At 53.9% G+C, this 23,364-nt stretch overlaps 1 protein-coding gene across 3 annotated transcripts in view; it reads right to left on the bottom strand.

The window, feature by feature from the left end:
- PRKCD (protein kinase C delta) overlaps positions 1-2,797 on the bottom strand; it is a 31,446-nt gene extending 28,649 nt beyond the window's left edge. The window contains exon 1 of one of the 3 annotated variants that reach the window (XM_025377099.1): positions 2,568-2,797. The gene's annotated coding sequence lies outside the window, so the exon portion shown is untranslated. Of the gene's footprint in view, positions 1-2,421; positions 2,477-2,567 lie in introns of those variants that run through there. The other 2 variants (XM_025377100.1, XM_025377101.1) reach the window with 2 other exon arrangements.
- Between the last annotated feature and the right edge of the window lie 20,567 nt (positions 2,798-23,364).

A 23,364-nucleotide genomic window follows, 5' to 3' on the forward strand; every position in this document is an offset into this window, starting at 1 on the left:
GTGAGCCCCTCCCCCAGCTGGAGACCCCCATCACCATTCCCTGGGGATAGAGGCATCCTTGGCTTTATCTTTTCGTCTGTACTTTAAATTATTTCTAATTTTAATCTAAACTGTGCCAGCTAAATGGTGTCAGCGCCCTGCAGTCACAGCTCTGAATCACTCCCCACCCCTCTCTCCCACATTGCTGCTACTGACACTAAGGGCTGGTGAGGGAGGGGCTGTCATGCAGGCTGAACAGGGCTGGGTACTAGGGGCTCTGTCTGGGCATCCTCCCTCCCTCAAGCTGCTTGGTCAAGGAGATGGGAAGGGGCAACAGACAGGCAGGAAATTGGGTTGGATACTGTCTGGGCTTTCTTTAACCCCAGCTCCCAGGAGAATGGGAACCATATAGCCGGGGGTGGTGACAACATAAGACTTCGCATGTGCTGTGTTCTCACTATGGGCCAAGACTGTGTTAAAGGACCTTTAACATAGGACCTTTTGTCCACACAACTTTCTCCATTCTGCAGATAAAGACACTCAGCCTTGAGAGGCCTAGCTTGGGTCTCTTGCTCTTAACAGGCACAAGCAAGTATTGGAGCCCAAATCATTCTTGGATCCAGAGCCCGAGGTCTTGGTCACAACACTGCTAACCCCAAGACTTGCCCTCTAGCCCTCTCCATGTGCACACCCACATCCTCATGGTCTCCCACACACTCACACACCCACACTGGGCTCTCACCTTCCCTCCCAGCACTGTCACCACACACCTTGTCACACCCCCTCCTGCCGCTAACACCCACGCCCAGGCACTCTCCGTTCCCCACAATCACAGTCACTCCCCAAGCATAGACTGTGTCCCACCAGTCACACACTCCTACCATGACCACACACTGCCAGGCTTACCCCAGTACTGTCCCATCACATAGCCCTCACACCACCCCTCAGCCAGGTACAGCTGCCCAGACACCTCCACACCTCTCTGTCTCACACACACACACAACTGCACACATCACACATGCGCCGTACAGCCTCCCTCTGCTGGCCTGCCCACCACGCCCCAGCTCACTCCACAGTAGGAACGAGGAAACCCCAGGGATCAGTCCCCTCCCTTAGTGACCAGGTGAGCCTGGTCACAGAAGCTCAGTGGCAGAGGGAGAGCCACACATGAGTACACGCACATACACACACTCATACAGATACACTCACACATGAGCCTGGTGGGCAGGCACCCAACACCAGGGGCTTCCACAATTAACAGATCTAAGGTACTCGTGGCCAGTTGGTCACCATGATATACCCAGTATGCAACACTGAAATCTCCAGACACACAGGGACACACACACTGGCAGACAAGGACACACACACACACACAAGTCTGGTGACAACAAAAACACCAAGAATGGTACACACAGTTGCAAAAGACACACACAGAGCCTCAGGACACAAACAGACATACACACATACACACAAGCAAGCCACACATGCGAAAAAGGACACACATGCACAGGCAAGTCCCACAGTGACAGCACAGAAGCTGACACAGACACACGACATACCCACACACCCAGATACCAGTGACTTAGCACAAGGAGATAGCGTCCATGCATACAGGGTAGGCATCAGAGAACGGGACCCCCCCACACACTCACAGCAAATCCTTCTGACCAGGTTTAAGTGGGGGCTCAGTGGGGCTCTCCTGTGCCCCAAGAGTGAGGGAATTGGGGAAGTGGGAGCAGTTCCGATGGTGCTCTCCTTCTGCCTCTCCACCACCAGCCAGGAGGACTCCTCCCTCCCTCCTCTCACCTGGCAGAGCCCCCACAACGCGAGTGGCATCTGGGTAGGGGGCGGGTGCAGACCACACCGGGCAGGGGCCACCCTGGGAAGGGGTCTCAGAGGGGCGGAGGGGTGGGGCAGTAAGGGGGATGGTGGAGACTGGAGCCACGCCCAGCCCAGAGACGGATGAAGGGACCGAGAAAGACTCTTGAGACCGAAAGAAGAGACAGCGAGGAGGAGGCGCCGCGCGAGTCGGGCCTCCAGGGACCCAGGGGCGGGAGGCGAGGCCCGGCGGGCGGCCTGGCCTGGGCTCCGCGGTAGAGCGGATAGGCGGCTGGACCGGCAGGGGGCGGCAAGCGTGGGCCGGGGGCGCGGCTCCGGGAGAACGGGATCGAGGGGGCGGCCGGCGGGGGTAAGGGTGGGGGTGGGGCGATGGAGCACGCGGAGGGCGAGGGGCAGACGGATCAGGTCTCGGAGAGGCGCGCAAGGGGAGAACACAGAGTGGGTGGCGACAGACGGACGGTCACAGGGCCCGGGAGACAGTCGGGAAGGACGGACGGGCCTCTCGGAGGAGCGGGAGACACACGGGCGGGCGGACAGAAAGACCTCAGCCCCCACTATCTGGCGGAGGGACGGACAGACAGACGGACGGGGGGACGGAGTCACCGGCATGTCTTGGCGCGGCGGGACTTTCGCTGACCGCGGCTCAGTTTCTCAGTTTCGGAAACGGGAACCGGGCCGGGGAGGGGAAAGAAGGGCGTCGCGCCCTCGGGGTAGCCCCGATCCCGCGCCGGGTCCCGGCCCTAACTCACCTCCCGGCGCAGGGGCAGGCGCCAAGGGTCGCGGCGGCGGTGGCGGGCGGGCGGCTCCTTGGCGCGCGCGGACGGCGGTCGGCGCGGCGCTGACTGGGACGAGTCCAGCGGCCAGTGAGGTGTGGCCCGGGCCTCGGCACGACGGGCGGGCGCCGGGGGTCGCTCGGGGGATCTGGGCTGCAGCAGCCTCGGGCTCCGGCGCCGCGGCACACGGAAGTGCGAGGGGGCGGGGCGGCGCGACCTCACCCAGGTGCCGCCGGCCCCGCCCCCGCCAGGCCCCGCCCCCGCCAGGCCCCGCCCCACCAGCTGCAACCAGGGACTGTGTCCCTCTGCCTCTTTCTGCGCGGGACACTGAGTCTCCCGGCCCCTCTGCCCTCTGTGGCCCGCTTCGCATCCTCCCGCCATTACGCGCAGCCAGCCCTCAGAAGGGGCCCATTTTACAGAGGAGGCCGCTGAGGCCCGATAGGGAGGCGTCCCCCGCCCGCTGGGGCCTGGGAGGCTCCGGCGGGGGTTCCCCCGCTCCCCACACCCACGCCCGGGACTCCCCACTGGCCAGCTGGCCCGCCTCCCCTGGCCCCACTCCTGCTCTTCCTGTTGGCTGGAACTCGGACGCGGCCGGGCTCGGTGCCCGCCGCCAAGCCCGATGTCCCGGCTCTGCCCCAAAGTCTGAGCTGGTTACACTCCAGGGCCGGAGGTTCTCGCTGGTCGGCCGCTGCACTGCTCCTCAGGCGGTTCTGGGACCTGCCCCTACCCCGATTGGCAGTCTTCTGCTCTCCTGCCCCCATCTTCGAGACCTCTCTATTGCTCCTGGCAGGCGCCTGAGCCTCCTTTCCAGACGTGGAACTTGGTTGTCAGCCATAACCCATTCATTCATTCATTCATACACTCATCCATCTATTCATTGAGTGTCCCCTAGGCTCAAAGTCTAGGGACCAGTTGGGGTTCTAGGGTGTCCATTCCCCTGTCCCCAGAGCTCAGAAAGCCAAGACATTATCCTTATACTGATCCAAAGAAATGTCACTTCCCAGGAGACAAAAAAGAGGGTTCCAGGTCCTGGGGAACCACCTAGAAGGGATAGGGAAAGTCTAAACACAAGGGATGGAAGTGGGGGACAATCCCAGAGGTGGCCTGAGCTGAGAAAGGGGCTTGTGACAGAGACAGGTTATTGGACTTTGGTCTTCTCACGGAGCAATGAGAAGGTGGTGAAAGCTGTTACAACCAGTCAGGACGACAGGTTCTAGAGGGCTCCTGCGGGATGATGGGGCAGAGGGACTGCAGGGCAGAGGAGAGGCTGGATAGGGGACAGAAGGGCTGCCATGTTGTCAGCCACCTGGGTTGAGATTGGGGAAGATGGATGGGGAGAAAAGGTCAGACCAGGTGGGTTCCAGGACTATCCTTTGGGAAAGACATTTTTCTCTTCACACCCAGGCCTTGAGCATGCTGTTCTCTGGGCCTGAATGCCATTTCCCACCCCACCCCCAAACCTCTACCTGCCGTGGTTGTGTCCATTCAAATGCCCCTCCTCCCTGATGCCCAGTTGTAATGCACAGCACTTCCCTGAGCGAAGGACCATATTCATTAGCATGTTCTGTGTCCTGATACCATCCCACCCCACCCATCATGCCCCATGGCTTCCCTGGGGTTGGACTGGAGGAAAGGGTGCACAAGGTGAGCCTCAAGTGACCTTTGCCCACTTGGGATCAGGTTTCCTTCTGGCTCCTCCTTCAGGTCCACAGTAAGCCAACCCAGCCTCTCCTTCTACATAAACAATAGGCCCACCCTGTGCCAGGAACTGCAGCCAGAGGGAGGACTGACCCTTGTGGAGCTCCAGGTCCAGCCACCAGACCTTTGTGGCCTCCAGGTCCAGGCACCAGACCTTTGTTCCCACTCCCTGTGGTTCACCTTGGAAGAAGGAAATGAATAATCATGGCTATCGCTGATAGGGGCTACCCAGCACCAGGCTCTGTGCTGGGTGCTGGATGTGTGCAGTCTGAACAGTTAAGAGGTGAGGGCTACTGTTAGTGCCAGTTTTGGTGATGAGCAAACAGGCTCAGGGAAAGGAGAAGCGACTTGCCCCAGAGTACACAGCTAGTCAGTGGCAGAGGCGGATTCAGACTGAGGTCTCTCTGCCTCCAAAGCCCATAGTTTACATCAGGGATCTCAATTCCAACACCACTGACCTTTGGGACAGATGATTCTTTGCTGTGGGGGCTGCCCTGTGCACTGTAAGGATGTTTAGCAGCATTCCTGGCCTCTGCCTACTGGATGCCAGTAGTACCTCCCTGCTTTAACTTGTGACAGACAAAAATGTCTCCAAACATTGCCAAATGTCCACTGCAGGGCAAAATCACCCCTTGTTGAGAATCACTGCTTTGACATATACTGGTGTTACAGGAACAAGATTTACATTAGACAACAGGAAGCACTTTCCTGATCCTCAGGATATGCAGACTTGTGAGCTCAGGGGCTGCAAGCACACACTGGCTTCAGCCAATCTTTCTCCTCTGGAGAAAGGGGAAGTGTGATGTACTCAGAGGGGGGCAGAGGGGCTAAGGCTGTGCTGGCTATGCTGTGGCAAGGGCAGAGAAGGGATGAAGGTGGGCTTCCCTCCAGGCCTTAGGTCCAAGGGCCCCAGGGAGAACAGGTTTGCATGAGGTCCAGAGAGTCCAGGCCACGCTTGACTAGAACCAACCTGCATCTTGGAGCTGCTTCTGGGTGCCACACTGGTGGGCCAGGGCAGGGTCCAGATGAGCTGGTATCTGTGTCCCCATAATCTGCCTGGCATCAACAAGAAGGGCCTGCTGAAGCCTGAGAGCAAACCTTGGCTGTGTCACATGCTAACTGTATGGCCCTGAGTAGGTGACCATGCCTCTCCCAGCTTCAGAGTTCTCACCTATGAAAAGAGCTGATGACAGACTCATGTCAGGGGTTGAATGAGATGATAAGGGTTAAATGAGATGATATATACAGAGCCTCAGCCAGGCTAGACACATTGCCCAGGGTTACAGCCTGTGACCTGGCATGGTCATGTGCCAAGTCATAGGCCGTCAGCCTTGAAAGAGCCTTCAACGGCCTCTCATGACATGGGACGTAAATCCCTGAGCAGGGCTAGACTCATAGCAGCTGCCTAGAGGTGATACTTTTCCTCTTCCTCCAGGTTTGCAGCCAAGGAGATGGGCTAGGGGTGGCGCCAGGCAGCTTCCAGACTCCCACCCACGGCATCCACCCAGGGCTGTTCCCTCTGTGGACCTCCTGGAGGATTTATCCAAAGGAGAAGCAGCTTGACCCCTGTCACTTCTGCCTCCTCCGAAGGCCATGAACCCTGGGAGGCCTCCAGACTCCTCCACTCCTGAAGTCCAAGACTCAGCCAAGCGACCTGGAAAAGGCCTCCCTCTGTCCCTGAGGCCCACACAGCTGAAGGCAAATGGGGTCCCTCACTTGATCCCTGCCAAGAGTTGGTCCTTGTCCTGGCCTCTCTGCCTTTTGCACCTTCTCTCTGTTTCTGTCTCTCTGTGTCACCATCCTTGTCCCTGCAGCTTTGGTTGCCACGGCAATCCCCATCACACCCAGAGCACTGGCCTGGCCAAGACAGAGTGGGTTTGTGTTTCTGGAGCAGGAGACACAGTCAACAGTGATAGTGCACCTGGGCAAGAGCCTGGGAGGTGCCCACTGGGGACAGTGTAGTAGGAAGGACACTTGGGACATGCCCATGCCTCAGGCCACCAAGACTGTCATCAACAGGAGTGTCAGCCTCAGGCACTAGGTTAAGGACAAGCAAGGATAGGCTGAGGGAACAGTGGCCTTGTGGGTAGTACTGCATAGCAGGGAAGTGCCAGGCCAGGGGCTGGTTCACATCCTGGCTGTGCCCCGCACTGCAGCTTAAATGTGCCTTAGCTTCCTCATCTGTGAAGTGGAGTTTGGTAAGATCGACCTCCTGAGGCTGAGGGGATGGAAGAGTTCAAGTTCATCCCATGTTGGTGTTACCTGCCAGGCAGAGAGTTAGTGAGGCTGGGCTAATTGCCTCCATGTTCCTTCCTCAACACATTTGTGTTTGGGTGAAACCTGAGACATACTTGGGGGTAGACAAGGGGAAGGTGCGTCCTGGGAGTGCAGCACACAGGGCTTTCCTGTGGCTCTCCCGGGTTGTGTACCCTGGACTGTCCCTTCTCTGCACTGAAAATGGCATAGCTCCTGCCAGCCTGAGTCCCCTTTCCTGGCTCCTCTGCCCCGCCCCCAAACGTGTGTGTAGGTCGGGAGAAGGGGCACTGGTGTTGGGATAGTCATCAGTAAGAGCTATTCCCTCGCACGGAGGCCAGGGGACCTCCCAGCTCTCCTCCACCGCCCCTACCCACTCAGCTCTGATTTACAGGGTCCCTACTGGGAGGCTCTTGGGGCTTAATCACTCACGGTGGGGAGGTAGGGCAGGGAGGGCTATGAGCCTCACCCGCCTTTCCTTTCGCTCCCTGGCCTGAGGGTGCCTCAGCTCCCTGTCCCCACCCCTCAACCCCCCATCCTCCACATCCTCAGAGGACAGCTCACCAAACCCAGCTTGGCCCATGGCAAACAGTGTGGGGGGTGGCCCTGGGCTGAAAGGCAGCCGCTCGAGGTGGGCAGGCTGGGAAGGACTGACTGCAGGCACAGCAGGGTCCCCCAAGCCATGCACACACCTCCATACTCAGAGCACAGTTGTGCACACGCTGGTCGGCGCGACTCCCGTGCACCAGCACAGAGAGGCCCCCGGGGCCCCACCCTCCCCGTGCCCGCCCCGCCCCAGGGAAGCCTTTCGGAGCCCGGGGCAGAGACGCCCGCCCAGCCGGGTGACGCAAGCCCCACTATAAAACACCCGGCTCTATTCCCGGGTCCGGCAGCCACCTGGCTCCAGCCGTCGGGTGGCGCCTTTGCCTCCTCGCCCCCTCTGTTCTCCTCCCAGGAAAGTCAGGAAGACCCGAGCTCGCCCAGTCCTTGGATGGCGCAACTGAGGTCCTAAGTGTGAGGGTTGTCCGGGGCACTACAGCTGGCCTCCTAGTGGGAAACTCTGAGAAGACCTTGAGGACTGGGGGCTGGATATGGGATGAGAGGTGAAGAGGGAGAGTCACTGAAACCTAGAAAAGTAGCCACACACGTTGGCCGTTCTGATTTAAAAAAAAAAAAAAAAAAAGTAATACATGTCTATTACAGCAAGGAAGACAGAGACAAGTTTACGGAGGAAAGTAGGAATCTCCCGTAATCGCACAGGTCATTTCATCTCCCCAGACAGACCTGCCCTCCGCACTGTCATTGCATTGCTACAAATTGTCTATTGAGGACACAATCGGGGCAGGCTTTGTGAAGGGGGTTGCTGTGAGGCCTTCTGAGACTGAGCAGAGCAGCCTGGGGCTCAGGACTCCGTAATCCTTGCCCTGGGACAGGGATTGGGGGAATCCTAGGCCCCTGACCCAGACTTCACCCAGGGTTTGCCAACAACTCTTGGCAGGACTATGAGCAGGGACAGTGGGCAGTGCCAGAGATAAGTGGTTGGGCCAGTTGGACTGGCAGAGCCTGAGCAGCCAGCACCCTCCATCCCAGGTCCTCCAGTGATATGAGAGGCCTTGGGTACGAGGGCACTTCTGCCAACTCCCTCCACTCCCCCAGCCACTGCCCATTGAGGCCTCCCTACCAAGCCTCTGCTCAGGTTGTGCTTTGTCCTGGAATGCCTTTCCATTGAGCTCTAGCCATTTGACGAGGTCCCGTGCAAATGGTCCTCCTGCAAACTGTCCTCCTCCAGGGAGGCTCCCAGATCCCTGCCCCTAACCAGAGGCATCCTCTGCTTCCTGTAAACCCCCCAACTCCACACTGTCTAGTGCAGAGGCTTCAGAGTGGAAAGAACTAGCATGCAGCCCCCATGCTGACTGGCTGTGTGACCTGGAGCAAGTGCCAGCCCTCTCTCAGCCTCAGTTTCTTCATCTGTAAAATCTCCAGCCCTTGGGGCTGCTCTGAAGATAAATTAAAATGTTGGAAGCAGAGTGCCCATTTCTGTGCCCAGCACTAGAAATAGGCAGCTGGACTGTTCATGTCCGTCTCCCCCAGACCATGAGCTCCCCTGGCAGAGACATGCCTCCTCCCCCAATGCCCAGCAGCCTGCAGTGGGCAGAGGAAGAAATTGGCAAGGGAGGAGCCTCCCCAGGGAGATGAGTCTCACCCTCAGGCTCTGCCCACCCCACCACCTTCACACGCCTGGGCCCTGCCTCTGCCTGCAGGCTTCTGCGGGCACAGGCTGTGACCATCTTGGCCACGGTGGCTAGGCAGGCGGCCAGGCCACTGGGCAGGCCTGGGCAGCAGTAATGGTGAGGCTTTGGGGCCAGAAACACAGCCAGTTCCCAGGGCAGCCCCTCAGGGCCCATGGGTACTGGGCAGGCATCCCAGGGCAGTAGGGAGCAGGGAGAAGGCTGGGATTTCTGAGTAAGCGGTGGAATTTGGGTCAAGAGCTGGGGTACTGAATCTAAGCCCTCAGGTGGGCCCCATGTGGGGCCTCTTACACCTTCACTCTAGGCCAGTGGAGTGGGGACTCCTGCCAGCTTCTGACATTTATTAATAGTTGTGCCAGGGTGGGCACTGGAACTGAGGCCTCAGCTTCAGGTACAAGGCCCAGGATCATAGGGGTCTCCAGGTGTGGAGGAGGTCTGGGACCCTGCCGGGGGGCCTTGTGAAAATGATGAACTAGAATTTCAACTTACCCTCGTGTTTTACAACCTGGATATCTGGGAAGTTCATGCTGATGTCTGTCCTAGCACCCTCATGTTGCTAGAGCAGACCTGCTGGTCTGTCTGCTGGAGTGGAAGGGTGGGTCCCTGGTGTGTGGGCTGCTCCAACCTTAGGGTACCTCCCTGGAGGGAGAGCTGGAGGATTGCATGGGAGACTTGGGGGAAGTGTCAGTGGGTTTGAGTGCTGGGCTGTAGGGTCTGTGGCAGGAGTGCTCTGTGGAATCTGACTTTGGATTCAGGTGTGTGCTCCTAGGTGCCAGCTGATGTGTATGTGTGTCAGTGGTAGGGGATACTTCGAGGGAAGGGGGGTAATGGAAATGCCAAGTCTTCCCTCCTGTTCCTCAAGTGCCCTCCTCCCACCCCACCCACACCAAGCCACTGGAATCCAGAGGAGAAGGCCCCAAGGAAGCTTCCACCACTCCCCAGACTCCGGAGAAGGCAGGCAGCAGCGGAACCACAGCCTCCGTGGGTGTGCTCTGTGGGTGTGCACGGCATAGCCGTGGTGCAAAGGAAGAAAAAATGAACTTTTTTTCCCCGGGCCGAAGCCTTTCTCCAAGAGAGAGGGTGAGAGAGGAAAGGACTCCCAGGCCCTGGGCAAGATCCCAGTGGGCCTGCACTGGGGAGCCTTCTACCCTGGCCCCACTATCAACCTTCTGCACACACGATGTTCTGCACCCCAGCCAGGCCCCAGTTCACCGCAGAATCTTGCACAGATCTCTCTCACATTGGTGCCTCACACTCCCCATCCTGACTTCTGAATTCATTTGTTTGTCTCCAGGCCATCACCTTGGTCTGGGTACCAGTGTCTCTTGTCTGGCCATTTGTGATGGTCTCCTCTGTTCAGAACACCACCTCCCCACCTCCAGCAATTCTTTTCCTTCACAGCAGCCATACAATCCTCCTAAAGCATCAAGGACTACTCACTCCCTAGCCCTGAGGCTGACCATGGATCTCTCGGAATAAAGGTCAAAGTTCTCCTGTGGCCACTGGCCCGGTGTGACTTAGCCTCTGCCTCCCGTCCCGCTGCCAGCCTCAGAGCTCCAGGAATAGGAACGTCTTCCAGTTCCTACCAGACAACATCCTTCAACTTCTGACCCCTGGGCCTTTGCCCATGCCCTTCCCTCTGCTTAGCACACCATGCCTAGCTAACTCCTCTCAGTCTTCTGGTAGATTCTTGCTTAGTTACCACCTCCTCCAGGAAGCCTCCCTGGCTAACCTCTTAAGCCAGGTTAGGTAGTGCTCAGACATGAGGGCAATGTGTGCCTTTCATCCCACAACACAATCTAAGACCTCCTTCCTCCCTCTGCCTCCCCACCAATCCATGTGTGGTTGCCAAGCCACAGTCTGATGCTCCATTTCATCTCCCAGTTTACTGAGGAAGACAGAATAGGGTGACCAGGAGGAAGTGAGGGCGGGGGATGACCAGGGGGCATCAGGATGCCTACCACCCTGTCCTTCACATGGCAGCTGGTACCACTGACTGTCCCCCAAATCTGCCTCCCCTGGATTGCCTCGACCCCACACCCCCACTGTTCCAGGTCCCCTGGCTATCCCCAGCTCTGAGGGAACCCTAGAAGCTGAGGGGCAGGCCAACTTCCCAGGTCTTGTCTGATGGGGGGCCCAGGTGGGTGTAGGGTGAAGCTTCTGGGAGAAGGCTAAGCGCTAAAGTGCCTACCAGACTAGGGTAGGCCTGGGCAAACATTAGTGAGCGGGTTTGTGTCCAGGCAGTGAGCTGTGGCAGCACTGAGGCTTCCACGGGCCCTCGGTGGACACACACAATGCCAGTGAGCCTGAGAAGATGCTGGACCCCCAGGTAGAGGCCTGCTCAGCCATGCCTCTGACCAGCTGCAGGATCCCGGCAGGGCCTTGCCCCTCTTGGTCTCTGTGGCTCCAGCTACCCAGAAAAGGTGATGGGATAGTAGAAACTAACTTACCCCTGCTACCAGGGAGAGGCTGAGTGATTAAAAACCACCTATCAGGACAACCTGCAGAGTAAAAGCAACCCCAGTTTACAGGGGAGGAAACCAAGGCTCAGAGAGGCGAGCCCAAGGCCAGGTGGCAGGGCCACGCCCCGCATCTGTGCAAGGCTGGATGAAGGTCAGGATGAAAACCTGGTGGCTTCAGAGGCAGGCGTGCCCAAGCTGCAGGCTTCTCCTCCTGGTTCAGCCCACTCTAACTGTGTGACCTCAGGCAGGTGGCTCAGTTTCTCTGAAACACGATGGGAGGATGATGAAAGACCCAGCGGTCAGTGGTCATGTGGACTGACTGATGGAGCAAGGGAGAGGAGGAAGAAGATGCCTGGCTTCCTTGCCAGTTGAGCACAGGGCCTGATGGGAGGAGGGACAGGAGTGGGCAGCCACCTCATTGCTGTCTAAGTGCCTACACCTGGGGCAAAGCAGGGATTCCCATCCATCCCAGAGACAAGGAAACTGAGGCTCAGGGGAAGCCCAGCCTAAGGCCACACAGGTTGTTGCAGGGCGCTGAGGCAGGAGTCCAAGACCTGGTGTGTTCACATGTCCTGCGGAGGGTCTCAGCCCCTTCCCTAGCCGAAGATGGATGCTGCTGTGGGGCCAGTTCTGCTGCCTGGTAGTCAGTTCTGACGGGGACATGGCCAGGACAACGTCTCAGGAAACTAGAGCAGGGGTGGACATTCTGCAAGACCTGCTTGCGGGGGACCAGATAGTGGCCTGGATTTCGGCCCATGGCCCACCAGAGGAAGGTAGGGAGGCCCACAAATACCGTTTTCCTCTGCCACAGAGGTTCGGGGCTGGAGCCTCCCTGCTGTCACATGCCTGCGTGCCTCAGCCTCCCGAGTAGCTGAGATTATAGGCATGTGCCACCACGCCTGGCTTATGTTTTGTATTTCGTAGAGATGGGGTTTCACCATGTTGGCCAGGCTAGTCTCGGACTCCTGACCTCAAGTGCTCTGCCCACCTTTGCCCTCCAGGGTCCCCTCTTCCTCTCCTCATGCCTGAGGGGCAGCCCAAGCCCCTGAGCCTGAGTCTGCTGAGGGAGTCAGAATGCATGAGTGAAAGGGCCTGTTCTTACCGGAGGTGTTGAAAGTGGTGGCCGGGCCGGGCGCGGTGGCTCAAGCCTGTAATCCCAGCACTTTGGGAGGCCGAGATGGGCGGATCACGAGGTCGGGAGATCGAGACCATCCTGGCTAACACGGTGAAACCCCGTCTCTACTAAAAAAATACAAAAAACTAGCCGGGCGACGTGGCGGGCGCCTGTAGTCCCAGCTACTCGGGAGGCTGAGGCAGGAGAATGGCGTAAACCCGGGAGGCGGAGCTTGCAGTGAGCTGAGATCCGGCCACTGCACTCCAGCCTGGGCAGCAGAGCGAGACTCCGTCTCAAAAAAAAAAAAAAAAAAGAAGGTGGTGGCCAATCAGGAGTGTCCTGGGGCTACTGGGGGCTGGTGTTCTGGCAGGGAGCTCAGTCACTCAGCTATGTGACCCTGGGCACATCACCTTCCTTCTCTGGCTTCCACTCGCCGCTAACAGAGGCTCGTAGAGAGTAGACAAGAGGAGGGCCTAGCACCGTGCCTGGATCAGAGCGAGTGCTCAGTGGATTATTGCCAGCTTTGTTGTTATGATTTAATTTGATATCCTCAGGGTGTATTTTAGGGTAGGACAGGAAAGCTTGCATGGCCTCAAGCCCTCTGTATAAAATCTAAGGCATGGCTACACGGTGGCTCACGCCTGCATTCCCAGCATTTTGGGAGGAAAAGGCGGGCAGATCACTTGAGGTCAGGAGTCCGAGACTAGCCTGGCCAACATGGTGAAACCCCATCTCTATGAAATACAAAAAATTAGCCAGGTGTGGTGGCACATGCCTGTAATCTCAGCTACTCGGGAGGCTGAGGCATGAGAATTGCTAGAGCCCGGGAGGCAGAGGCTGCGGTGAGCCAATATCATGTCACTGCACTCCAGCCAGGGTGACAGAGCGAGACTCCGTCTCAAAAAAAAAAAAAAAAATGTTCTGTGTGAGGGCCAACAAAGCAGGGAAGGCTTCACCAAAAAGGTGCCCTTGGTGCTGGGCCAGGAAGAGCAAGAAAGAATTCCTTAGTGGGCAGTGGTGGGAAGGCAGAGAAGGCACTCCAGGCAGAAGGAACAGCCTGAGCAAAGACTTGAAGGTAATGAGCCTGCTGCATCCGAGGCTGACTCTAGGGAAGGCTGAGGGGCTGCAGGGTGGGATTCACAGGGCACTGGTTACTGCTGGCAGGCGCCCCAGGGGCCAGTTGAAGATTCACACTCACAGTGGCCTTGGGTGCCATACAAAAGCCTGGGCTTGTGGTGAAGATCATGGGAAATGAAGCTTGGAAAGAGGACTTTCCAGGCAGAAACTGGAGGGGAGAAGATCTGGAGGAAGGTCACTCAAGGCAGAGGACACAGTAAGAGCAAAGGCTAGAGGCAGGTGTGAGTGCACCAGGCACCTTTAAACGAGTGGAAAAATGAAGCCATGACCTATATGATTCATATGAATGCTTTCTGGGTCTCCAGAGCCAATCAGGCAGGAACCAGAGTGCTGGTCACGCCCAAGCCCGATGCAGGGGTGGAAACTCAGAGCCCAAGACTCCCACCAGCCCACATGCCCAGCTTCCCTGTCCCAAGGAAGTACCCAAGGCCAACTGCAGTCTGCTCCAGAAGCACAAAATGTGCCCACATGAAAGGGCATTCCTGGGTACGAGTGCAAGGAGACTTTCCAATAAATCTTTGCCCTTCTGACCTTTGCTCTGCAAACTTGGCTGGCTCAGCCCTTAGATGATGGGCTGCTGGGACTCTGGCCAGCAGACTCAGGGGTGAGTATAGGGTGCTCCTGGGCCACTTTGAACCCTTCCTTTCCTTCACTGTCAATTCTAGAACCTGAGTCTACAGGTCTCTGGGTTTCCAGGAGCCATCCTTTTTGGCAGTTGAGCCTTAGATCCTGGATGTTTTTGTTCCTTCCCTAGCTGCAAGGTCACCCCTTGAGTGCCATGTCCTCTCCTCCTGATCACTCCCCACTGCCACCACATATATGACTCCCACCCTGTGAGGGCCGGTTACACAGCAGGTACTCAGTGAAGACCAGCTTTCCTGTGTTGACATTGCTGTGCCCAGAGACAGCACTCAGCAACCTTAGTGACTGCATGTTTCTTGGCTTCTTCAGCCCCCGGCCTCCGTATGGCAAGGGCTGAAAGTTAAACTGCATGGGGTTGGCCTGGACTTCTGGGGCTCCCTGCACCCAGGAGCACTAGCAGACCCTGCCCTTGAAGTCTCTATGGAATCCAGAGATATTTGATCTCTGCCATGGGGGTCTGAAGCAGCAGGCAGGAATGTGCCCAAGAGAAGAGGGAGCAGCGGGGCATGATTAAGCACCGTGGGGCAGGCCTGCCATGCTAATGGTCGTGGGGTCCGTAAGTACTCAGGCACACATAGGGTTGCTTCTCCTACCTGGAGCCTGACTTCCTTCTCTGCCTGCTTCAAGATGAGGGAGTTTTGGGTGGGAAGCTACCATCACTTTCTTTATCATCACCCTGGTCGCTGTTGGGTGAATGTGCAAGGACACACATGTGCATGCATTCTTATGCTTAAGAGGCATGGCATGGGGGCAGGAGGGTAGGAGGTGCCAGGTACAAGCAGGCAAGAGTGTGTGACCTCCAGAGATGGCTCAGGCTCAGGATCCACCCCCGAGACACCCTCATTCCACACCACCCCAGAGGAAGTTTTGCCAACCTCTTTCCACGTAAGACCAAGGCCTTCCGTCCTGAGGGGAGGAGGGGAGGGGGACAGAGCAGAGGAGGACAAGGAAAATAGTCCGCCGTGCCTTCCCTGCCTGGATCCTCCTGCATGCTCTACTCTGTGTCCCAGAGGGCCTGCGTTGCTTCTCATTGACTCTCCCAGCTACCCAGGCTCCCTGGCGCAGCCCCTGCCTCCAGGGACTGGGCAAAAGGGAGTCTGTGGGCCAGGCACAGTGGCTCACGCCTGTAATCCCAACACTTAGGGAGGCTGAGGTGGATGGATCACTTGAGGTCAGGAGTTTGAGACCAGCCTGGCCAACATGGTAAAATGCTGCCTCCATTAAAAATACAAAAAATTAGCTGGGCATGGTGGCACGTGCCTGTAATCCCAGCTACTCGGGAGGCTGAGGCATGAGAAATGCTTGAACCTGGGAGGTGGAGGTTGTAGTGAGCCCCAAGATCATGCCACTGCACTTCAGGCTGCTGAGACTCCGTCTCAAAAACAAAACAAAACAAAACAAAACAAAAGTTGGGGTGTCTGTGGAGGCTATGGGATCTTTTATTTATTTATTACTTTTTTATTATACTTTAAGTTCTAGGGTACATGTGCACATGCAGGTTTGTTACATATGTATACATGTGCCATGTTGGTGTGCTAGACCCATTAACTCATCATTTACATTAGGTATATCTCCTAATGCTATCCCTCCCCCTCCCCCTACCCCACAACAGGCTGGGGTGTGTGATGTTCCCCTTCCTGTGTCCAAGTGTGCTCATTGTTCAATTCCCACCTATGAGTGAGAACATGCGGTGTCTGGTTTTCTGCTCTTGCGATAGTTCACTGAGAATGATGGTTTCCAGCTTCATCCATGTCCCTACAAAGGACATGAACTCGTCCTTTTTTATGGCTGCATAGTATTCCATGGTGTATATGTGCCACATTTTCTTAATCCATTGTGTCATTGATGGACATTTGGGTTGGTTCCAAGTCTTTGCTATTGTGAATAGTGCTGCAATAAACATATGTGTGCATGTGTCTTTACAGCAGCATGATTTATAATCCTTTGGGTATATTCCCAGTAATGGGATGGCTGGGTCAAATGGTATTTCTAGTTCTAGATCCTTGAGGAATAGCCACACTGTCTTCCACAATGGTTGAACTAGTTTACAGTCCCACCAACAGTGTAAAAGTGTTCCTATTTCTCCACATCCTCTCCAGCACCTGTTGTTTCCCAACCTTTTTAATGATTGCCATTCTAACTGGTGTGAGATGGTATCTCATTGTGGTTTTGATTTGCATTTCTCTGATGGCAAGTGATGATGAGCATTTTTTCATGTGCCTGTTGGCTGCATAAATGTCTTCTTTTGAGAAGTGTCTGTTCATATCCTTCGCCCACTTTTTGATGGGGTTGTTTTTTTCTTGTAAATTTGTTTGAGCTCTTTGTAGGTTCTGGATATTAGCCCTTTGTCAGATGAGTAGATTCCAAAAATTTTCTCCCATTCTGTAGGTTGCCTGTTCACTCTGATGGTAGTTTCTTTTGCTGTGCAGAAGCTCATTAGTTTAACTAGATCCCATTTGTCAATTTTGGCTTTTGTTGCAATTGGTTTTGGTGTTTTAGACATGAAGTCCTTGCCCATGCCTTTGTCCTGAATGGTATTGCCTAGGTTTTCTTTTTTTTTTTTTTGAGGCGGAGTCTCACTCTGTGGCCCAGGCTGGAGTGCAGTGGCCGGATCTCAGCTCACTGCAAGCTCCGCCTCCCGGGTTTACACCATTCTCCTGCCTCAGCCTCCCGAGTAGCTGGGACTACAGGTGCCCGCCACCTCGCCTGGCTAGTTTTTTGTATTTTTTTTAGTAGAGACGGGGTTTCACCATGTTAGCCAGGATGGTCTCGATCTCCTGACCTCGTGATCCACCCGTCTCAGCCTCCCAAAGTGCTGGGATTACAGGCTTGAGCCACTGCACCAGGCCACCTAGGTTTTCTTCTAGGGTTTTTATGGTTTTAGGTCTAACACTTAAGTCTCTAATCCATCTTGAATTAATTTTTGTATAAGCTGTAAGGAAGGGATCCAGTTTCAGCTTTCTACATATGGCTAGCTGGTTTTCCAAGTACCATTTATTAAATAGGAAATCCTTTCCCCATTTCTTGTTTTTGTCAGGTTTGTCAAAGATCAGATGGTTGTAGATGTGTGGTATTATTTCTGAGGGCTCTGTTCTGTTTCATTGGTCTATATCTCTGGTTTGGTACCAGTACCATGCTGTTTTGGTTATTGTAGCCTTGTAGTATAGTCTGAAGTCAGGTAGCATGATGCCTCCAGCTTTGTTCTTTTGGCTTAGTATTGGCTTGGCAATGAGGGTTTTTGGTTCCATATGAACTTTAAAGTAGTTTTTTTCCAATTCTGTGAAGAAAGTCATTAGTAGCTTAATGGGGATGGCATTGAATCTATAAATTACCTTGGGCAGTATGGCCATTTTCACAATATTAATTCTTCCTTTCCATGAGCATGGAATGTTCTTCCATTTGTTTGTGTCCTCTTTTATTTCCTTGAGCAGTAGTTTGTAGTTCTCCTTGAAGAGGTCCTTCACATCCCTTGTAAGTTGGATTCCTAGGCATTTTATTCTATTTGAAGCAATTGTGAATGGGAGTTCACTCACGATTTGGCTCTCTGTATGTTATTGGTGTATAAGAATGTTTGTGATTTTTATACATTGATTTTGTATCCTGAGACTTTGCTGAAGTTTTTTATCAGTTTAAGGAGATTTTGGGCTGAGACGATGGGGTTTTCTAAATATACAGTCATGTCGTCTGCAAACAGGGACAATTTGACTTCCTCTTTTCCTAATAGAATACCCTTTATTTCTTTCTCCTGACTGATTACCCTGGCCAGAACTTCCAACACTATGTTGAGTAGGAGTGGTAAGAGAGGGCATCCCTGTCTTGTGCCAGTTTTCAAAGGAAATGCTTCCAGTTTTTGCCCATTCAGTATGATATTGGCTGTGGGTTTGTCATAAATAGCTCTTATGATTTTGAGATACGTTCCATCAATACCGAATTTATTGAGAGTTTTTAGCATGAAGAGCTGTTGAATTTTGTCAAAGGCCTTTTCTGCCTCTATTAATATAATCATGCAGTTTTTGTCTTTGGTTCTGTTTATATGCTGGATTACGTTTATTGATTTGTGTATGTGGAACCAGCCTTGCATCCCAGGGATGAAGCCCACTTGATCATGGTGGATAAGCTTTTTGATGTGCTGCTAGATTCGGTTTGCCAGTATTTTATTGAGGATTTTTGCATCAATGTTCATCAGGGATATTGGTCTGAAATTCTCTTTTTTCGTTGTGTCTCTGCCAGGCTTTGGTATCAGGATGATGTTGGCCTCATAAAATGAATTAGGGAGGATTCCCTCTTTTTCTATTGATTGGAATAGTTTCAGAAGGAATGGTACCAACTCCTCCTTGTACCTCAGGTAGAATTTGGCTGTGAATCCGTCTGGTCCCGGACTTTTTTTGGTTGGTAGGCTATTAATTATTGCCTCAATTTCAGAACCTGTTATTGATCTATTCAGGGATTCAACTTCTTCTTGGTTTAGTCTTGGGAGAGTGTATGTGTCCAGGAATTTATCCATTTCTTCTAGGTTTTCTAGTTTATTTGTGTAGAGGTGTTTATAGTATTCTGATGGTAGTTTGTATTTCTGTGGCGTCAGTGGTGATATCCCCTTTTATCATTTTTTATTGCATGGTTTGTATTTCTGTGGGGTCGGTGGTGATATCCCCTTTTATCATTTTTTATTGTGTCTATTTGATTCTTCTCTCTTTTCTTCTTTATTGGTCTGGCTCTAGTGGTCTATCAATTTTGTTGATCTTTTCAAAAAACCAGCTCCTGGATTCATTGATTTTTTTGAAGGGTTTTTTGTGTCTCTATCTCCTTCAGTTCTGCTCTGATCTTAATTATTTCTCACCTTCTGCTAGCTTTTGAATGTGTTTGCTCTTGCTTCTCTAGTTTGTTTTCTTTTGTTTTTGTTTTTGTTTTTGTTTTTTTTGAGACGGAGTCTTGCTCTGTCGCCCAGGCTAGAGTGCAGTGGTCAGATCTCAGCTGACTGCAAGCTCCGCCTCCCAGGTTTACGCCATTCTCCTGCCTCAGCCTCCCAAGTAGCTGGGACTACAGGCACTCGCCACCTCGCCCAGCTACTTTTTTTGTATTTTTTAGTAGAGACGGCGTTTCACCGTGTTAGCCAGGATGGTCTCGATCTCCTGACCTCATGATCCTCCCATCTCAGCCTCCCAAAGTGCTGGGATTACAGGCTTGAGCCACCGCGCCCAGTCACTTCTCTAGTTCTTTTAATTGTGATGTTAGGGTGTCAATTTTAGATCTTTCCTGCTTTCTCTTGTGGGCATTTAGTGCTATAAATTTCCCTCTACATACTGCTTTAAATGTGTCCCAGAGATTCTGGTATATTGTATCTTTGTTCTCATTGGTTTCAAAGGAGATCTTTTCTTTTTTTTTTTTGAGATGGAGTCTCACTCTGTCGCCCAGGCTGGAGTGCAGTGGTGTGATCTCGGCTGACTGCACCTCTGCCTCCTGGGTTCAAGCAATTCTCCTGCCTCAGCCTCCTGAGTAGCTGGAACCACAGGCATATGCCACCACACCCGGCTGATTTTTGTATTTTTAAATGGAGATGGAGTTTCACCACGTTGGCCAGTCTGGTCACAAACTCCTGACCTCAGGTGACCCACCCACCTTGGCCTCCCAAAGTGCTGGGATTACAGGCGTGAGCCACCGTGCCTAGCGGAGACCATGGGATCTTGAACTCTAGACCCTGCACTCAGAGGTCAGCCTCCTTGGAAGGGCCTCCTCCCTGAAGAACTCAATTTTTGGCCCTGTCTGACAGCAGCTGGTGCTAGGCTGCCCAAAGGCACTGTCTGGGCATCAAAATAAAACCTGAAAATTGCTACCCCACCCAGTACTGCAGAGCGCTGCCAAAAGGTAATTATAGGTGGCCTGGGGTGGCCAGCTCTGCCTATAGCCCCAAGCTCAGCAGGCCCAGGGCCACAGGCTGCAGGGAGCCCTGCCCCTCTTGTTCTGCACCAGGCGTAGTGCAGAGTGTTCCAAGTCCCAGCTCCAGGGCCCTCCATCAGCCTACAGGCCTCCGGATCTTGGTTGTGCTCCCCGGGGGGTCTGGGTGGATTCCAGACTCTGCAGAGGGTGTGAAGAGAGCTAGGTCTCCGCTTCACATCATAACAAGAATAGTAATTCCAGCCCCCACATATCAAGCACTCACTATCTACCAGGCCCTGAACTAACACTTGATGTTCCTTAATTCACAAGCCTCCCACAAAGCCCCTATGATGTGGGTATCATCATTAGTCCCATTTTACAGGAGAGGATACTGAGGCCCGGGGAATCTAAGTGACATGCCCATGGTCACCCACAGTACCCTGGATTCTGGGCCAGACTTCACAACCACTAGGCCAGCTTGTCCCTATAGCCACAGAGGCAAGAGTGAGACAGTGGGTAGCCGGCCTGGGTGGAGTTAGACAAGTGACTGGCATGGAGGCGTCAGCAGCTGGCAGGGGAAGGACAGAATTTCCCTTCTGAAAGCTCATTCGCCAACTGTGAAGGCTGTGCAGTCAGCCTGCATGGCCTCACGGGTGGGTGTCTGGGGGGAGACGAGAGACTGGGGAAGGCAAGGGTAGGCACACAATCTGGCTGCCTCACAGCTGGCACTCTTGGCCATGCCATCTCCCCTGCAGCCTGCACAGATCTTCCCGGCCTAGAGGGAACCTGTGTGTCCCTGCCTGCTCTTCCCCACCTACAGCATGGGAAGTGGTGTGAGGGCAGGGGTTCCACCCAGGACCCCTTTGTGCCCGTCGCACTGTCCTGGGCCCAGTGGGGGTGTGTGAGTCTACTGCGCCCCATCTCCTGCCACACAAGACTCACTGCCTGGACCCTAGCCAAGTTTGCTGTCTGGAATTTGCAGAGACTCACAGTCTCTGCTGACTCGTGAGGGCTGAGCTGCGACTTCCCTTGTCCCTGGGCTAAGGTCTCAGCCCATACTGCTAGGAAGTTCTTATGGGCGTCTAACTGACTTCTCATTTGCTGTGTGTCATTTTCTCTTCTCCCTGGTTCCCTTTCTGGTTCTTGCAGAGACAATAGTAAATAGGCCATGTGTTCATATTTCTCATCTACGCAGAAAATGGTAACTCCAAATGACTTCTGCACTGACCTTGTTAGTCAACAATGAATCCACAAAGCTTTATTAAATCCCTACTCTGCTGAGAGTTGAGGAAAGGTAGAAGGAGGGGGTGGCAAATTCCTAGGTGAGCTACTGTGCCCACTTCTGTGCTTGAGGCAGATATTGCTAAGTGATTACAGCACTTCTTGCTGAGCCTGGAGGGATATAGCTCAGAATCCTTGTCAACACAGCTCCGGGGAGCCATTGGCGACCAGCTAGAATTGATATATCAGTTGAAATCCATTGGCCCTCCCTCTGCAGCCCACCTCCTGCCAAGGATTGAGGCCAGGGTCAGGCCAGGGCTTCTTGTGCAAAGCTGTCCTTGTCCTGTCCCCCCCTTGCACTGCCCATGCCCTGATTTCTTTGTCCTAGTTCTCAATGCCTGACACAAGATGGGGAGAAGGCAGACAGTATCATCTGTCTTCTGTCTCAGGTTCCTGCAAGGCTGCGATAGCCTGGTTAGGGACGCGGGCTCACAGCGGCGCAGTGCCTTTGAATGGAAGGCGTCTGGGCTGCTGCATCAGAGCACCTTCCACGCCCGCCTCCATCCAGGACCTGAGACCCTCCACAGACAAACATCTTCTCAGAACTGCTCTGGGATGCAGGGATCACAGGTCCCCTTGCCCAGCCTTCTGCTCCCAAGGTGCTCACTGTGCATTCCTTCCCAGGTCAAGGACTGAAGTCTGACTTCTCCCTTGCCCTTTCCAGCCATTCAAACACCAGGATTAGCACCGACTGGGCACCAGAGCCGATGGGAGGGGTCAAGAGCTTCCCTGAGCAAAAACAGAGGGTCCCTGACTCAAGGAACTTGGGGTCCTCAGAGGAAAGAGTCAAGTTCCCAGATGGGTTATTGAAGTGTTAGACTTTGGGCCAGACAGACTGAGGTCAATCCCAGTACTGCCACTGGGGCCTGTTTTCTTGTCTGTAAAATAAGGATAATAGAAATAATATACATAATAATGCCTATACCACAGACTTATTTAAGGATTAAGCAAGATAATTCATTCTGTCCTTCAACATTATTTGTTGAGCACCTGCTCTACACCAACCTCTGCCCTCAGCTCTGGCGATATGATTGCTCTCTTGGAGCTGACGGTCAGAGGGAGGGCAGACTAGTCACCAGGAATCATAATAGGAGCCAAGAAATGATCACAAAGAGTGAGCAGAGCCCATATGGGGAAGCCTAGGGACTGAGAGCCAGAGGAAACCTTGACCCCACTCAGGAAATCAAAGAAAGCTTCCAGGAGGACGTGACTCCTGAAGGAGGAGGGAGAAAGTTGTTCCAGGCCTGAGCAAAGGCTAATCAGTGAAGATGTGCACGTGAAAATGCCCAGCACTGGGCCATAGCATTTGTTTTAAAAACACAAGGTAAGAGAGAGGCCCAGACTGTCCTGGGTGCTGGATGTGGGACAGATGAACTGGGTGGGGCGTGTCTAGGGAGCTGCATTATTTACTGTCCCAGCTATAAAATATTTACACGGGCATCCTGATGATTTATGGTGTTTGCTTTCCTACCTCCGGGCTCCTGGCAGGTAAATTATGTGCCCTGCAGCTCACCCCAGGGAGGGGTCCTGGGGTGCTGGCACCATGGTCCTAACTGGACCAGGAGGAGGGCTCTGGTCCAGCAGCAGGTCAGATCGTTCACTCTCCTAGAGAGATGTGAGCCCCATGGGCCTGAGGTCCCCGGCCCAGTCAGCCCAGGGCAGAGCCAGAAACTGGAGAGGTGGCAGGGAGACACTGACAGATGTCAGGCTAAGGGAGAGGCCCACCAGGGCACAGGAAGAGCAGCCAGTGCACATGCCACCATGCCCCTGGCTGTGTGGCCTGCAACAAGATGCTGGATCTCTTGCATCCTGTTTTCTCCCTGGTAAAATGGGGTTAATAATAATACAATTTTGAAGACTAGATTGAGATCACACAGAAAAAGGCCTGAGCTGAGCTCAGTCACAGGAAGCTTGAAATTCCTGCATGTTTAATTAAACATCTGCAAAATGTAATATTAGGACAACCTGTCAACTGTAGCACACCTTAACTCATACAAAGTGATTCAAAAGTTATAATGTGGGAAGTGGGTGCATTTTAACCTACTTGGGTTGAGAGCTGAGAG

The sequence above is a fragment of the Theropithecus gelada genome, chromosome 2 (assembly GCF_003255815.1).
Source record: "Theropithecus gelada isolate Dixy chromosome 2, Tgel_1.0, whole genome shotgun sequence".
NCBI classification, from domain to species: Eukaryota; Metazoa; Chordata; class Mammalia; order Primates; family Cercopithecidae; genus Theropithecus; species Theropithecus gelada.